Source organism: Zea mays, chromosome 6 (genome assembly GCF_902167145.1).
Source record: "Zea mays cultivar B73 chromosome 6, Zm-B73-REFERENCE-NAM-5.0, whole genome shotgun sequence".
NCBI lineage: Eukaryota > Viridiplantae > Streptophyta > Magnoliopsida > Poales > Poaceae > Zea > Zea mays.
Genome location: NC_050101.1, coordinates 144,832,420 through 144,848,155, shown reverse-complemented (window position 1 = coordinate 144,848,155; position 15,736 = coordinate 144,832,420). Strand labels below are relative to the sequence as shown.

Below are 15,736 nucleotides of genomic sequence, written 5' to 3'. Positions count from 1 at the left end.
TAGGAACTGGAATGAATAAATTTGGACTTCATATGACTTTTCTATTGATTAAACAAGTTTTTGTGATTATTCTTACACTAAAAATCCTTTCCCATAATTATTCATCTAATTTAACTGTCCTCTGGACGGCGCACTAAATACCAGATACCACAGGGGCTAAACTACAAAGTTACCCGAGACTCAGACTACTGGCGCATGGACTGCGGGTTGGTTCACTGAAAACTGAGGGGCTTTTCTGCATAAAGATCGGCCGAAGAGGTATCGTCTATTCTGAGCCGTGCGATCACAGATGGAGGGCTAAGATTAAATTATCCACGACCCGAGCCGGTACGCGCTGTGGTACGTTAGATCCCCATCCAACGGTCCAGACGATGAATACCCATAGTCCAGTCTCATCCGTTCCTCCACTGATCTACGGTTGTGATGCATCCTGACACATCGCCCCTGATAACCTAATCCCGACCACTCCTTCGCTGATCAACGCACGTGATGCACCCTATCCTGACCGTTCCCTCAAGCATCAATGGCCCACAGCTATTTCTCTCCCCATGCCAGAGAGCAAGCCGCGAAGCGCGCACGCTCACCGCGGCGGCGGCCATGGCAGACCCTGCACAACGGCGACCCCCGGCGACCCAAGCACCGAACGAGAAGCACGCTAAGATAGAGATGAACACGGCGAGGACACAGGGGTGAATCACTCACCGGCAAGGGAACTCGAGCGGCCCGGCCACGACGAAGTGTGGCGCCGCGACGGTGTATGAGCTCCGGCGAGAAATTGATGGCGGACAAGACGCTCCCGAGCCCCAGGTTCACGCTGTGCACTCCACCGTGGCCCGCGCATCCCTCAATTTCTATCTCCCCGGTCGAGTCGTTGACCATGGCGAGGTTCAACAGCGGCGGCGCGAACACCGCACCGAGGGCTCCCGTGATCTTTCTAGGGTGGCGGACGCGAGGAGTAAGAAGAGGGGAAAAGTGAGGAGGGTCCTCGGCCCGCATTTAGCATCGGGTCAGCGGGGTTGGCGGCCGATTCAGGTATTGCCGAAAGAAGGGGAAGTGCGCCGCGCCGCCCGCCATGCTCGGGATTCCGTTGGGGATGGAGCTGACGAAGACGGCCCACTGATCAGCGGTAGAGAAACCGAGCGCGCGCAACGGAAGACAGACAAGCAGGCCCCGGTTTCCAGCTTCCCAGAGTACGCCCGAGGTGATCGGTGAGCGAATGGTGCGTGGGCCCGGTGAGTCTTGGACCTGACGCGCGGGACCCGCAGCACAGCTACGGCATGAGCGATGTGAGCACGAGAGACCGCCCCGTGGGACCCTGCTGTCGGCGCGCGTGGAATGGGTAAGTGGGCCGCGCAGATGGCTTCCCCAGGTGGGCCAAAACGGGGTAAATCGGCCCAGGTAACTCTCCTTTCCCTTTTCTTTTATGTTTTATTTTCTGTTTTCTTTTATTCATAATTATTTTGAATCCAATTTGAATTTGAATATGAGTTTCACCTTTGAACCAAATATACAAGTTCAAACCCTAACGTAGGAATATATTTTTATTTCCTTACCTTTTATCTAAGTACTATTTGTTTGCTTCTCTTTTCTAAATTCTAGGATTCCCTTTTTAAATTCTAAATTTACACTTTGGGACTGTAGTAATTTTCTTTTCCCATTATTCTATGTTGTCACAAAATGCACACAAGATAAAATCCAGCATGATTCCTAATTTGGCAGTATATATTTTTATTAATTGCTTTTTAAGGATGGTGTTCACACGTGATGATGCGTGAAGGTCAAACTCGCATATAGATGAAGTGAAATTGTGTCTCCTTTTATATTATCTCTAACAAATTACAAATTGGGTATTACAGGAGAAATCCCAACCGAAGTTGGAGTCGTCGTCTTCCTCTGAACCCGTGGGTCCGGAGGTTGAGACGGTCGTCAGTCGGTCCTAAGAGGACCACATATGATACCCTGGAAGGTCAGGGTATGCCCTGGCGAAAGCGCTCACCGAAGCGGGGTCGCTTGGTGGATCGAGGCTAAATCTAAAAGGGATAGGGTGAAAAACGGACGGTACCTCTTGGTCGATGGACGGTGGCGAAGTCGCGTCGGGGACGGACTGCACCGTTATCTCAGGTACGAGGCTAACGCCCTGCAAGTCCTTTGCAAGGGTGCTGGCGTCATCAGTCCGCTTGGGGTTGGCACGTCGCGGGGAAGCGACACCCGTCGTTGTCTCAGGTGCGAGGTCAACACCCGACATAGCCCCCGCAGGGGTGCCGGCGTCGTCGACTCGCTCTGGCCCGACAGCCGACGAGGTGCCGCCTCCTGCATGGCCATGTTTGCCCCGTCTCCTCCTCCGGCGAGGAGGGTGGCGGGGCAAACTCGGGTGTTCCTCTTCTGCCACGGTGGGAAGCCGTCGTCGTGCTCGCCGCTGCCGGGCGAGCCGACGACTGTTGTCGCCGTCGCGCTGCGCCGAGAGGAGTACCATGTCATAGCTGCCGTCAAGGGACATGAACTCGAGACTCCCGAAGCGGAGCACCGTCCCCCGCTGAAGAGGCTGCTGGAGGCTACCCATCTAGAACTCAACGAGAAAGTGTTCGTTAACACGCAGCGAGCCCCTACCTGGCATGCCAACTGTCGGCGTTTCGGACTTGCGGGGACCGTCAACCGACTAGTAAATTTGTTGCTGCGTGTCCCTGCCCAGATGGGTTGATGCAAGATGGAACATAAGAGGGAAATGAGGCTTATGTTATCTCGCACCGGGGTGCTTGTAGTAGGGGTTACAAGCGTCGTGAGGGAGCAAGGGCGAGAGCGAGTGGGAGAGAGAGAGTCCCTGCGTGTCTCCCGTCTGCCCCCGACGTCCCACGTTGTCAGTGTTACAACGTCTGTCCACGACATCCAGCGTGTGTTTACGACGTGCAACGTGTGTTCCCGACGTCGTGCCTTAGGAAGGCCCTGGACATCCCCTTTTATAGATACAAGGAGATGCCCAGCTGTACAAGGGGGTGTAGCCATGTGCTATCGTGGCTGGCGGAGAAGCGCCTTGAGCCCTGTACACGAGCTAACGTGGCCGTCGGAGAACTTCCTTGAGCCCTGTAGAAGCACAGCTGTCGGCGCGGCGTGGATCCTGCTGACGTTGTCTTGCTTCCGTAGGGGGTTTGAGAGCAACCAACGTCATGGGCGCACGCGGGGAACCATCATTACATGTTACCGGAGTGACCTTAGATGGGACACCAGTCTTGTTCCTTCGTAGCCTGAGGCAGCTAGCTAGGAGTAGGGTAATGATGTATCCCCTGTAGCGTAGTCGGTCCGAGGCCCAGGTCGGGCGAGGCGGAGACTTCTCCTAAGGCCGAGGTTAGGCTCGGGCGAGGTTGTGACTCCTCCCGAGGCCGAGGCTGAGGCCGAGGCCTAGGGTCGGGCGAGGAGGAGATCTTCTTCTGAGGCCGAGGATGAGGCCGAGGCCTGAGGTCGGGCGAGGTGGAGCTCCCTGTTGCGCCCGAGGCCAAACTCGTGGGAGATCGTGACTCAGTTTTATCCTGGTGGTTGGCACGGTTGCCGGAACGGGGCGAAGAACGTTGTTTTCCTGTCAGATCGGTCAGTAAAGGGGCGAAGTGACTGCGGTCACTCCGACCTTGCCGACTGAGGCATGCGTGTTAGGATAAAGTGTCAGACGATCCCCGCATTAAATGCGCATGCGATACGGTCGGCTGGTAAGGCAATTTGGGCAAGGTCGCTGCACGACAAAGTCTGCCCAAGCTAGGCTTCAGGCGAGCCAAGGGTGCGCTCATCACCTAAAGGGACCCTCGGGCGAGGCGTGAATCCGTCCGGGACTACTGTTCCCGCCCGAGGCCGAGGCTGGGCTTAGATGAGGTCGCGTCCCTCGGTAGATGTGGCCTTGACTTGAACCGCGCTTTATCAGCCGTGTATGGTTTGCTCTGAAGATGTTTTTCGGCCGCGTTTAGGAGTATTGGGGGTACCCCTAATTACAGTACCCGACAACAGGCGGATGCTTCGGCTCTAAAGATAAGGCTTCGACAAAAAGAAAAAGAAGCAGTTTCATGCTTCATTGTGTACGAAAAGAAGGGAAGGTGTTTTTCGCCTTCGGCTCAAAAAATGCTAGTTTGGTTCACATCGAAGCACTTCATACATTGATGGAAAGGTAAAAATATATTACAAGGTATGGACAAAACTTACAGAGTAAAATATAATTCTTAAATTAAAATATTCTTTACAAAAGTTATTACAAGAGTTCTTAGAGTTTTTTCCATAGATATCTATTCAAGCTTCATCATTATCTATTAAGCTTCGGCTTTGTGCTCTTCAGCTTCGTCATCTTGCTCCTCAGCTTCATCATCCTGTACATATTAAAGTATTGTAAGGAAAATTCAAGTTTAAAGGAAAAGGTAAGCACAAGGTATGATTTTGTTACCGGCTTAAGATGACTTCGAGCTTCGTCACCAGCTATGCTTCGTCCACCCTTCGTTCATACTAGTTTTATAAATCTGTTTCCTATGCTTTGGGCAAGACTGGGAATATCAACCAGATCTGCTGGTGATAAAATAAAGTTAGGTCTATTGACAATCTTTCCATGTGTGCAACCAGATTTCAGGAAGGCGACAGCTGTGCCCCGAGAAGCTACCAGGGCACAGAAATTACCATGTCCGGCTATAATTTCATCAAGGGCATCAACTTCACCCTCGATATGTTCGAAAGCCCCTGACAGGTCTTCAGTCGAAGGACTAAATTTTTCACAGCTGGCTCCAACCAAAATGAAGATCTGCTTTAGCCGTTGTACACATCGGCTACTGAACTCCAGACATTTGTTTTGAAGCTCTGTCAATGATTTTTGCAAATTTGAACTTTTCTCGACCCCAGTTTCAAATTTTGCATTAAGCTTCTACTTTTCCTGTTCAAAGCTTTCTGACTTTGAGAGAAGCTCCGTATTTAACTTTGCAATTTTAGCTTCAGCTTCTGCCAATAAACCTTCTGTTGTTTGAAGCTCGAAATCCTTCTTTTCAAGAGCAACTGTTTGATCTTTTATTTTGCTTTCTAAACCCTCAATTATAACTTCATGTTTTTTATCTTCAAGATCTTGTTGCATTCTCAAAGCTTTACTCAACAACATACTCTGTGCACAAGTAACCTTCGTTAGAAAACACCTTCGTTGTTAAAGACAATAAAAAGTTGAAGAAAAGTTTTTTACCTTGAAATTGGAATAGAATAAACTACCGATGATGTGCTGTCATCGGTAGCGGCTAATGTCTGTCTCAAGCTTCGGGAAACCAATACTCTTTGATAGAGTACCGATAACCTTCGCTCCGGTTTGATCTCGGACGCAGCCTAACCTTTCATCGTCAACACCGCCGAAGAGTAGTGCCCCTGGTTGATACCCGCAGGATATGGCGTATTCTCTCAACTCTGCTTTCTCAGCCTTCGATGCCCAATTAAGTTTTGAAAGTTAAAGTTTTATTCTTCCGAAGCATCTTTAGCTATTTCCTTCTCCTTCTCAGGTACTGTAGCCATGGTTTCTTCAGCGGCTACATCAGCTTCTTCTGTGGCCATGTCCAGAAGTATCTTATCAATGTTAGAAAGTGTGCTTTCTAGATTTGCATCTTCAACAGGTTCAGCTTCGGCAGTTGCAGCTTCGGCCAGTGCAGCTTCGATAGCTGTAGCGCTCTCGATAGCTGGTGCTTTTGAAGCCGAAGCTGGTCGTGGTGTCTCTTCGATAGCTTCTGTCACAGTAATAATTCTTTGTTTTTCCGGTCCAGCTGCCTTCTTCGCTATCGAAGGCTCCTTCTTCTTCTGAAAAAGCTTCGTCAAATGTGGCGCCATTGGACTTAGCTTGATAGGCAAGGATTCAGTCATTACCTTTAGAATTCTGCCACATCGGTAGCAGAAGGTGATACAGGAGTTTCTTCTTCAATATCAGTCGCCTTCTGCTTTAGAGCTGCAGTTTTTCTCTTCTTCGGAGCAACTGTCGTCGGCTCAGGGCTCAATTTCCTCTTCTTCAGTTTTTCTTCATCTTCTTTTACCATTCTAGCGGCCTGTCTGCCCACAACACTGACAACTCTTTTTCTTTTCTGCCCTTCGGCGCCCTTGTTCACCCGCTCATAATCAGGATATTCAAAATGTAGAGCATCCATTACTCGATTCAATCTTCGCTTCGGTCGGGAGCCGAAGGCTACAGTCATCAACTGATCTTCTTTTTTTGTATAGTTCCCTAAAATCTCGTTACACATAACTTCGATCATGTCCAGCCATTCTTGGCAAGGTTCCTTGAAGTGTCTTTTGAACTTAAACTGATAAGGCAGCCGAACGAGTTCACCCTCTTTCTTCTCTTCTTCAAGCTTCGGCATACCCCACTTCTTCAGCGTTGGGAACACTCTGTTGGCTAGGTATTCCTGGACTAAGTCCCTAGACCCAATGTGTTCAGACACAATTCTAAACTCGTACACATCATCTTGGCATGGATCCCCCGGTGTCATGTTGCATTGAGGTCTAGTCAGCCCGAAGATTAGCTTCAGCGGGCTTTGAACTAGCTTCTCCTTTTCTTCATCAATTTTAACATAAAACCATTCAGATTTCCAACCAGTCGGCCATTTAGTGCGATAGCTGATTACCGGTGTCTTCATATCCTTCCGATAAGCAAAATTATAACAACTGAAGTTCTCATGCAATCCGTCTTCTCTAGCCTTCGTTTGATAATGAAGTTCATGTACTCGGCAGAATGCATCGGCGAGCGACTCTACCCCTTGACTTTGGAGAGCCCAAATGTACACGCTGAGCCTAACAATGGCATTGGGGTCAGCTGATGAAGATAAATCCCAAATTTTTCCAAGACTTCTGCAATCATTCCATGCAGAGGAAATCTCAACCCTGCTTTGAAGAAGCTCTTAAAAACTACAACTTCATCATTTTTCGGCTTCGGGATAGTCTCTTCCCCGCCAAAGTGAACCAACCCCTTATCGGTTTCCTTGAAGTAGCCTAGCTTCGTCATCATAGTCATATCAGCTTCAGACACAGTTGATTTCCCAAAATCCAGATGGCTGGGCTTCGATGGCATAATAATATCATAATCAACCTCCCCTTCATTAGCATCACCCTCTTCAATATCTGCCTGCTCGGTTTCAGCAGCGGGTGATTCTTCGTCAGCAGCGCCTTCAGTCACAACCAATCCCCACCGCCTCATAACTTCGGAAATCGGAGCAGTTTCAGCAGCTTCGGCTTCGTCTCCTTCACGAGTAACTCTAGCTGTCGAGCGTACCCTGGCCATTTGATGTTGAATTTTTTGCGTTTTGACGAAGTTGAAAATTTTTATCTTTGCTGAAGCTCTTTCTTGTCACGAAGCTAGAGCAAGATGATCTTTTGGTTCAGAATACAGTGAGCAAGCTTCGGCTGTGGTCAAATTTTTTGGCAGCACAACAGTGCAATGGCAATGAATGCTATGGTAACTCCACACCTACCCGTCTGTTTATATAGTGTTGCACACTAGTAGAGATCTTATCATCGATGACGTTCATATTGCGTCACTGCATGTGTATATATCGTCACAGATAAAGGGTTGTGACGAATTTGTGACGAGTTCGATTTGGTCATAGGGGTCGCGTCACATTTGTTGTGTTGTGACGGACTACCCATTTTCGTCATCGATGTGTATACATTCTGTGACGAAAGCCGCGTTGTCATGGAAGTGAATTCATTCTATGACGATCAGTTGTGGTCATAGAGGAAGGCACTTTTCCGTCATAATTCGTCGTCTGCCTGAGCAAACTGACGGCGTTGTTAACGTCGTTTGGTTTCTGTGACGGTACGGTATCGTCATAGATAGAGCCGTGGTTTGGTCATTAACAGCCGTTTGGAAGGTGCTGATGCGTATGACGTCAGCGCTGACGTGGCTAGTGACGTGGCAGCTGACGTCAGCGCTGACGTCAACGCTGACGTGGCTAGTAAAGTGGCAGCTGACGTGGCATATGTTTTATTATATGCCACCAGTTTGGTCACAGATGTGCAGAGAATAATTTTATTGGAAATTGCAAAAGATACTAGAACAGAGGAATGAGCACACAATTCCATATTCCATAGATGAATACAACTAGTATTCCAGTGCGCATACAAACTAAGTGGACAACACTAAACTCAGTTCACAGCATCACCACTTGACTTCACATTTCAGTTGAGTTTGCACAAACATAACAGCATATAATCAAAAGTTGACACCCACGAGCAACTAGAGTTTTTGGGTACCCTCATGTCAAAGAACAGGCCAAAAACAGCAGCTCTGACTAGCAGGCCTCATGTCGAAGAAGAGTTACCATGCAAGGACAAGAGCTTCTTGATGAGCACATTGGTCTCCTCCATCTCCTTGTTGTTCTTCTCTGTTATCTTCTTGTACTCCTCCAACTCCCTTTGTGTCCTCGCCTGCTGTTCCTCAGCTTCTTCACATTTCTTCCTGAGCTGGTCGAGTTCACCTTGAACAGCAGCCGTCGCTTCAGCTGCAAGTTGTTCCCGAAGCTCACTATGATTTGATGATGATGCCTTGGAGGTTGCCGATGTTTTGATGCCGACGCTTTTCAGGAATTGGTGTGAGCTGCTCTGGGACAGCACCTTCGACACAAGGTGCACACTGGATGCTGGCATCTCACCTTCAGCAACAGGTTCAGCCCTCAAAGCCTCCATATGAGACTGAAATATCATGGACAGAAACAGTTACATGTTAATGCTAATGAGCAACAGCAAGATGCCAATTGTTAGTTATTGCAATAATTTGAGGCATGTAGAGATGACAAATTATAGCAGATTTGTCGCTGACAATAATGTGAAAACAGTGACTTTCATTTCTAGTGCACGGGTCCTACAAGGCATTAACAAAGACTATGAAAAATAGACTATGACAGACTCTAAAAGCTATACATTTGATGGCAAATTATAGCAGATTATAGCAGTTACAAATTTTAGCAGATTTGCTTAAAAGCTATAAATTTGATGGCAAATTAAAAGCTATACATTTGAAAGACTCTAAAAATAGACTATGAAAAATAATGTGAAAACAGTTACAAATTATAGCAGATTTGCTTAACAAAGACTGTAAAACCTATACATTTGATGGCAAATTATAGCAGATTATAGCAGTTACAAATTATAGCAGATTTGCTTAAAAGCTATACATTTGATGGCAAATTAAAAGCTATACATTTGAAAGACTATAAATAGACTATGAAAAATAATGTGAAAACAATTACAAATTATAGCAGATTTGCTTAACAAAGACTCTAAAACCTATACATTTCTAGTGCACGGGTCCTACAAAAAATAGACTATGATATTTACTTTCATTTCAGAAATTTGATGGCAGACAAATGGCAGACAAAATAGACTATGATCTGAACTCCCCTGGGATGGGACAGGCGATCTCACTCATCGATCTCACTCCCCTTCGTTCCATCGACCCACAGCCAGCCTCCCTCATATGATCTCATAAAAATTACACTAAATAAAGCAAACAAATGAACTTACAAGTGCTTCTCCTGCCGGTTCACTCAGGCCACGTTTGGAGCTGGTATGACAGGTCTTGAAGGCGTCCACCGCATCTAGTTCTTCAGTCTGATCTAAGCTGGGTTCTTCTCGGTTTCTCTTCTGCTTCTGTTTCGTGGATAAACAATCACAGCGAAGTTTGCTTAGATCAAATGCAATAGAAGTTGAGTGCAAAAGTGCAGGTAGTAGTACAAGGTAATAGTTACTTACATATGCATGTAAGTGTGCCACATAGCAGCGAGAACCCGTAGCCTGATGAAACTTGACTTGACTGCGGTTCTGCTTGTTCTTTTCACTTATTTCCTACAAGAGAATGAACATGTCAGATTAGATCATAGGTTCAATATGCGAAGATCCTTTGCAAACTTATAGTGAAAGAACATTATATGACAAGATACCCATACCATGTTCTTTGGATCAGACCACTTTGCAACTAATTCCCTCCACTGTTCATCAGTCATGTAAGATACAGGAGAAGTTGTGCTAATCTCATTTGCAGGTACACCATTGAAGTATTTCTGCTTGAGCCGATAACGCTGGTTTTTTACCGCAGAGCGTAGCATATCGGTGCAAGCTTCCTTTGTTGCCTTGTCCTCAGTGTTAACAGACAAGCGCCCCTATGCATATGACAATTCCATAGTTAGTCAATTCAGGTTAAGCAGTATACAAGTGAACCATAGAATCAGTAATGCACTTACATTTAGCTGTGACACAAAGTTGTTGTAGTATTTCTGGTCGTCCTTGTAATCTTTCCAACGAGTTAGGATAGGCATGGTTTCCCGAATAATGATGCCAGCCTCTGATGCAAACTTGGCAGCTTGAACAGGTTCATGTGGCCTTTTTTTGCCTTCCTCAACAGCTATGGGCAGTCTCCTTTGCATAACTTTAGTCATCCTGTCCAGTTGTTTTCCCTTGGTTGCTGCCCTGGGTCTCCTTGGTGCTCGCTGTGTAGGAGCTACAAAATATAATTCGCTTTTATTGAATAATGAAATTGTTTTGTTTCATGCAAATCAGCAAAAGAGATGCCTTATTTGACTGAAAAAATAGAACTTGCCTTCCGTTTCTTCATCTCTAGCTACATTGCCTTGAGCATCACATGTACTGTCATGAGCAGCAGATGCCATGTCTTCCTCTTCAGCTCTGCTGAAATGATCAGCAAGTCCAGGTGTAGTACGGTTGTTGCCTTCAGCATCACCTGTACTGTCATGAGCAGCAGATGCCATGGCTTCCTCTGCAGCTCTGCTGAAATGATCAGCAAGTCCAGGTGTAGTAGGGCTGTTTGGTATGTGATCATTTCCATCTGTTGGTTCCTGTACATTGTGGCCATCTATCTCTGTAGAGTTAAGCCTTTTTGAAGATTGCTCCTCTGGTTGTGCACCTGCCCTCACTCTCTTGCTGAACCTAATGCCTAGAGCCATGTTGGGGTCTATCTTCTTCTTTGAAGCAGGGGTTGTGTTTCTACCTCTTCTAGGATACTGTCCACAAAAAAATAGTCATGTGCATTTAAAAGCAAGACCATATATTAATTAAGAGGTATGAAATAAAGAAGATGAATCTAAAAGCATGAGCATATATTAAACACCAGATTAAAAACATTGAAATGCAATGCAACTATTTGGCATCCACTACTTTGAAGATAGAAGGAGCACCTTCATTGCCAGGGGTTTTGGCTGCTCATAATATTCAGTGTCATCATCAGTATCTCCTTGATCATCATCGTCAAGGAGATAGAAAGAGACATATGAATCCGAATCTGAACTATTATTTATCTTGTTTGCTGCATTTTCCCCTTTGTTGATGCAGATGGTGAGACAGAATTATTTAGAACAGAAGTATATTTGTTTAGACCCAAATCTTGCATCTTCTTTATATTCTCCTCCACTTGTTTATCCCGTCTTCTCTCATAAGCAGTTTGCTCATGTTGAACTACTTGCAAGATAGATAAGAACAAGCATATTGTGTGTATTAGATAATGTAAAGGATTTTACTAAAAGCTAAGAGGTACTACTATTTGCAGGGAAGGATTTGACTAAAAGCAAATAGATAAGATGTGTAGATTCAGTCATAATGAAGCTTGGTTATGATTGTGCAATTTCATAATTGTGGTTGCACTATAACTGTAGTTTTTCCCCTGTTTGGTTGTGGAAATCTTTATGCAGGCTTAAACAATGTTCAAAGTACTAGCTAGTACATTGATTAGGCGATGTAGATTTACACAAGCTGATGAACAAAAAAAGTGAAGATATTCTCATCTCTTTCTACCAGCAAGGTTCAAGAAAGCACTAAGCGCTGAGCGAGCGGTATGGTGGTGAAAAAGCTTAAGTGTGATTAATCGTGCTTAATCATTTTTGTTAAAAAGAGAAAAAAATACATGATATTGGGCCACCCTGCAGCAGCCCTTAACCCCCACCTCCTCTCTTCATGAGTCTGCAGCCCACTAGGCCCACCTGCCAGGAGGCTCAACGCAAAACCCCTCTCCCGTGATGACCTAGTACTCTGCTGCCTCCTTCCACGCCCCGCGCCGCTGCCTTGTGCTCTCCGCCTCCCTCTCCCGAAGCCTATCCTCCTCCGTGTCGTACGCTCTCCGGCTCCCTCTCCCGAAGCCTCTCCTCCCTCGTGCGATCTTCACCTCTACCGCGAAGCCGCTCCGCCTCTCTCTCACCAATCTGCTGCCTGCAGCCATCGTAGGTCCGTCCGCTCTCTCTCTCTCTCTCGTCGATCCGTCGATTTGCTGCCTGCTGGATTGACCCCGGAGGTGTTCCTCCTCTTCCTCTCCCTCCTCTTCTCCCTTAAACATGCCGGATGGGCACGATTAAGCAGGGCCAGCGCTTAATTGCCCGCTTAGTAGGTAAGCGATGTGTTGACCCTCTACTCAGCGCTTAACCGCGCCTAATCGCACGCCTAATCGCGCTTTCTTGAACCTTGTCTACCAGTACTAGAAACATAAGTTCTCTACTAAAACATGGATGTGACTGCATATAACACAATGTAAGGAACCAAACACAACTGTATCAGTGCACAATGATTACATAAATCAATTTACAATATCTCTAATAACAATGAATGAATAATTAAACTAAATCTAGCGATGGTTAGGGTTTAGGGGTTGGACCTTTCTGACTTCTGTGCCTCCTTTTGTTCACCATCAAGGTCGTCTGCGATGACCCAAATCCAGCGATGTTAGGGTTTAGGGGTTGGCGAGAGCAATGTGGATGGGGCGTGTTAGGTGGAAGGGGCGAGAGAAATGCGGATGGCAATGAGATAGAGCGGGATGCCGCGAGTGAAGTCGGCGACGACGCAGCTCATCGACGCGATGAGAGGTAAGGGGGCGGCGGTGAGGTACCTGGTCGAGGGGGCAGGTCGTCGACGGCGGATGCACTACACCAAAATAGTAAACTTCCTAGAGCCTAAACCCTAGGAAGTTAGGCCTAAACTCTAGGAAGTTAGCGAAACTCTCGGAAGTTAAGCCATCCCGTCGGAAGTTTGGCTCTCGAAAATTTTTTGTCGGAAGTTAGCTTAACTTCCTAGAGGGCTCTAGGAAGTTAGCTAACTTCCTACGGCCTGCTAAGCCTCTCGGAAGTTAGTAGATTCTCGGAAGTTAGTAGTTTCACGCCGTCAGTGCCGTCAGCTGGCTAACTTCCTACGAGTAACTTCCTACGGCTTACTGTAGCCTCTAGGAAGTTAGCTGGCTAACTTCCTACGACTGACTGTAGCCCCTAGGAAGTTAGCTGTCTAACTTCCTACGGCTTTCTGTAGCCTCTAGGAAGTTAATTTGGCCAGCATTACAAATGCTGTTTATATTTTACACCACATTGCACAAAATAACAAATATATCAACAGCTATATAACACAACAGATTATCATATAAAACATCTCACACACAATCATATAACAATATTTAAATCCATAGTCTCATCAATTATTACATCACAAAAGTCTCATCCATAGTCTCATCATCACAAGAGTCTCACAAATATCATCATCCAGTACTAATAAAAGACAATATCTCATACATAGTCATAATAAAAGTCTCAAGTATCAGAACACAATAACATGGAAGCTCACGGTCGCCGATCACCATCGATACCTCCACTATTCAAGAGGGTATCGACAAAGTCTAACCCGTCCTCTTGTTCATGCGTCGGCAAGGTAGCTGGAGGGGTCTAATATACATGTACAAATGACATTTGCTTAGTTACATCAAAATATACTAACAACAACTAAATGATGATAAATATGCATACCTGATGTTCGGTAGATGGAGATGTAGGTATAGGTGGAGGTGAAGACCAAGGATAATGGATGGGAGGTGGTGGGGGGGCACCGGGACATGTATCCCTTGGGCCTGTGCTAGTTGCTACAAATTTGTCGAACTCATTCACATCAGCGTTTTAAATCAATACATATCTTAAAGTGAAAGCTATTATCTTTTGAACTTACTTGTATGAGTGTTTGCTGTTGCTGAATCTGTGTAGCATAATATTCATGTTGCGCAGCTTGTTGCTTCAAGTAATCCTGATGTCGCCTAAGTTCTTCTCGCAGTTGCTCCACTTCTGCTGGATCTTGAGTGGAGCGACGGGAGCTACGAGCAGCAGACCTCGATGAACCTCCACGCTGAACCCTAACCTCGCTCGAGTCGATGACGTTAGCAAACATTGTGTACCTACAAAACAAGTAACATCACGACAGGATTAAGAATACATGTATTGCACTCAACCAATGAAACAATATAAGATATGTAGAGTCCTCACCTTCCATGAGCTTTTCCACCACTTGCATACACAGCCTGAGGATCAATAGGTGAGGTCCTCCAGTCATAGTCTGGTCCGTGCTGACTAGTCATCGCCTCGCCATATGCAGCCTCATACAAAAGAACAATGCAATCTTACATACAAAAATCCATATAAACAGAACCTACCAAACATTTCCAAACACTCACCACACGATCTGTTGCCTTTTGGCTGCACAACACATCTGGATTTGCAGGATCTGGTCCTCTGTGCCCCCTAAGGTATATTTGAACATCACTGGGCACTGCACTAGTGCTAGCTTCCTGTATGTACATTTGACAAACACTATAACCAGAAATTACAGCAAGTCAACTACAATCAACAAAAATGGCTTAAACTGTACTTACCATTCGTTTTGCCAAACGAAAGTGATCATCACCTCCATACCTATGATACGACTCGGTTCCACGATTGGAACTGTGTCGCACAGACTTTGCCTTGAATTGAGCCGAAGCCCAGTAACGACATAACGCATGCCAAGCAGCATCATTGGCAGCTATCCATGGAATCGAATGCTACATGAACACAATTCATTTATAAGTAACTGTAATATCTAGAAGCAATGGAAATTTTTTCAACACAAGCAAAAACATCCATTACCTCAAGATATTGTTGCTCAGTCATATCGAGTCCATACTGTGTCGCCTCATTCTTACTCTCTGGACGTCGCCCTTCACTACCAAACATGGCTTGACTAATCACCTGGATTCGAGCATAGTACATCATATCCCCAACAACACTTGCCGCATTCCTATGGAACACGGAGTGTGCGTGTTCCGTATGAGTATCTCCTTCAGGCAACTTGTAATGTTTCTAAAAAAAGAAGCATAGTCAAAATCAATAATATGATAGCTTAACAAAAAATTACAACTTGTCGCATTCCTATCGAGATTACAACTTAACAAAAAAATTTAACATACCCAGAAGTCGTGCCAAACTGCAGCTTGTGCATTCCCATGTTGCGCATTTATTGCAAGGGCATATTGATCCCTTCTTGTGACAGGGACCTCCTTACCATCCTCTATCACCAATCCAGGCCATTTCATACGACATATGTTGCCCAACACTTTCTTTACTTGCCTTCGACGACCTGTGCCAGTGAAACTACTATCCACCCAAGCCCTAAGAGCACAAGAACAATTGTCAAATACAAAATTTAGTCGTGTAATAGTGTAAGACATAAGAACAAAGCAAGGATACTCTTACCCATCTCCAGTTGGTATTATCTCAACCCTATCAACTAGTTCTTTAGGAGGGGGGACCCAACTAGTTCTCCGCGGCTTCCGGACCCGTGAAGACCCTCCAACTCCCCCACTTCCAAAACCACAAGCTTCTCCTTCCCTTGACCCACTAGCTCCCCCAACTCCTGACCCTCCATCTCTTGGCCATCCACTTGCATCCTCAGGCCATTCACGCCATCCACTATGGCT

At 46.0% G+C, this 15,736-nt stretch overlaps 3 long non-coding RNA genes across 3 annotated transcripts; all 3 read right to left on the bottom strand.

Annotated features, from left to right (window-relative positions):
- Nucleotides 1–9,540: 9,540 nt before the first annotated feature.
- LOC103644877 (uncharacterized) lies at nt 9,541–9,954 on the bottom strand. Its single transcript, XR_002263245.2, has 3 exons — nt 9,921–9,954; nt 9,727–9,819; nt 9,541–9,624 (listed from the first exon to the last, which is right to left on the bottom strand). It is a non-coding gene; the product is annotated as an uncharacterized lncRNA (long non-coding RNA).
- Nucleotides 9,955–14,033: 4,079 nt separating this feature from the next.
- On the bottom strand, nt 14,034–14,550 carry LOC109940627 (uncharacterized). The gene is made up of 3 exons (XR_002263243.1): nt 14,456–14,550; nt 14,268–14,377; nt 14,034–14,179 (listed from the first exon to the last, which is right to left on the bottom strand). It is a non-coding gene; the product is annotated as an uncharacterized lncRNA (long non-coding RNA).
- A 181-nt stretch (nt 14,551–14,731) lies between these two features.
- LOC109940628 (uncharacterized) lies at nt 14,732–15,305 on the bottom strand. The gene is made up of 3 exons (XR_002263244.1): nt 15,227–15,305; nt 14,907–15,119; nt 14,732–14,821 (listed from the first exon to the last, which is right to left on the bottom strand). It is a non-coding gene; the product is annotated as an uncharacterized lncRNA (long non-coding RNA).
- Between the last annotated feature and the right edge of the window lie 431 nt (nt 15,306–15,736).